Source organism: Dermacentor silvarum, chromosome 4 (assembly GCF_013339745.2).
Source record: "Dermacentor silvarum isolate Dsil-2018 chromosome 4, BIME_Dsil_1.4, whole genome shotgun sequence".
NCBI classification, from domain to species: domain Eukaryota; kingdom Metazoa; phylum Arthropoda; class Arachnida; order Ixodida; family Ixodidae; genus Dermacentor; species Dermacentor silvarum.
Window position 1 is genome coordinate 136,489,109 of NC_051157.2, and position 947 is coordinate 136,490,055.

The following is a 947-nucleotide window of genomic DNA, read 5'->3' on the forward strand; positions in this document are numbered from 1 at the left end:
TGCCTCGAGCATCCCTGTATATCACAATAAAACAAAATGCATTTCGTTAAGCCACAGAAAGACGTCAGCGTGCACAAGAGTGCAAGAGCACGTCGTTCAGAGAGAGAGCGAGAAAGAGCAAAGGCGGGGAGGTTAATCAGAGGCAATTTTCCGGTTTGCTACCCTTATCTGGAGTAGGGGGATATAGGGGCTGGAAAGAATGCAACGATCGAGTGAGAGAGGAAAAAAATGGGCTGAGGTTTAACTGTTGTAAACCTACCTATCACGAGCGAAAGGTCTGTTTGGCTTGGCTTTGCAAAAACTATGTACACAGTGTTTCATTAATGCATGCTCCACTGCTGGATAAGATTCTCTATAACATGCTAATCTGGCCTCCCTTTGCTCCGGTGTTTCAGCAGCCAACTTTGCCTTTGCTTGAGATTTCGCAGCCCGCCGTCTAGTAATATCTACTGGATGACTGGATTGAGCCTGACGCTTGCGCTGAAGCGTATGACGTAATAGTTCAGCGGAAATCCGCTAGGTGGAGATAAGTAATTAAAGGGAAACTGAGACATCCACCCAAATGTAGCAATTTCTACAATGGAAACCCAAGCGGGTTCCTCGAAAGAAAGCCTCGCAGTTGAAGAAAAATTCGTCCTGGTCCGGGACTCGAACCCGGGACCACCGCCTTTCTGGGGCAGCCGCTCTACCATCTGAGCTAACCAGGCGGCTCCCACGTACAGACAGCCCAGCCGGCGCGCATGAGAGCCGCGCGCATGACAGCCCAGCCGGCGCGCAGCCGGCGCACCTTCCACAGTGGTACAAAAATAAGCAGCGGAAGCTCATGAGACCTACGTATACCTAAGACAGATGGCGCTGCTCAAACAGAAAACGGTAATCCAGTTTTTTCTTCTTTTTTAAAAGCAAAATTCAATATAGCCTCTTTCCATCGGTAGCATACGCTGGTA

The 947-nt window shown here is 49.2% G+C and overlaps 1 non-coding gene across 1 annotated transcript; it reads right to left on the reverse strand.

Moving 5' to 3' along the window:
- Window positions 1-632: 632 nt before the first annotated feature.
- Window positions 633-707, reverse strand: Trnas-aga (transfer RNA serine (anticodon AGA)). The gene has a single exon. It is a non-coding gene; the product is annotated as a tRNA-Ser (tRNA).
- Between the last annotated feature and the right edge of the window lie 240 nt (window positions 708-947).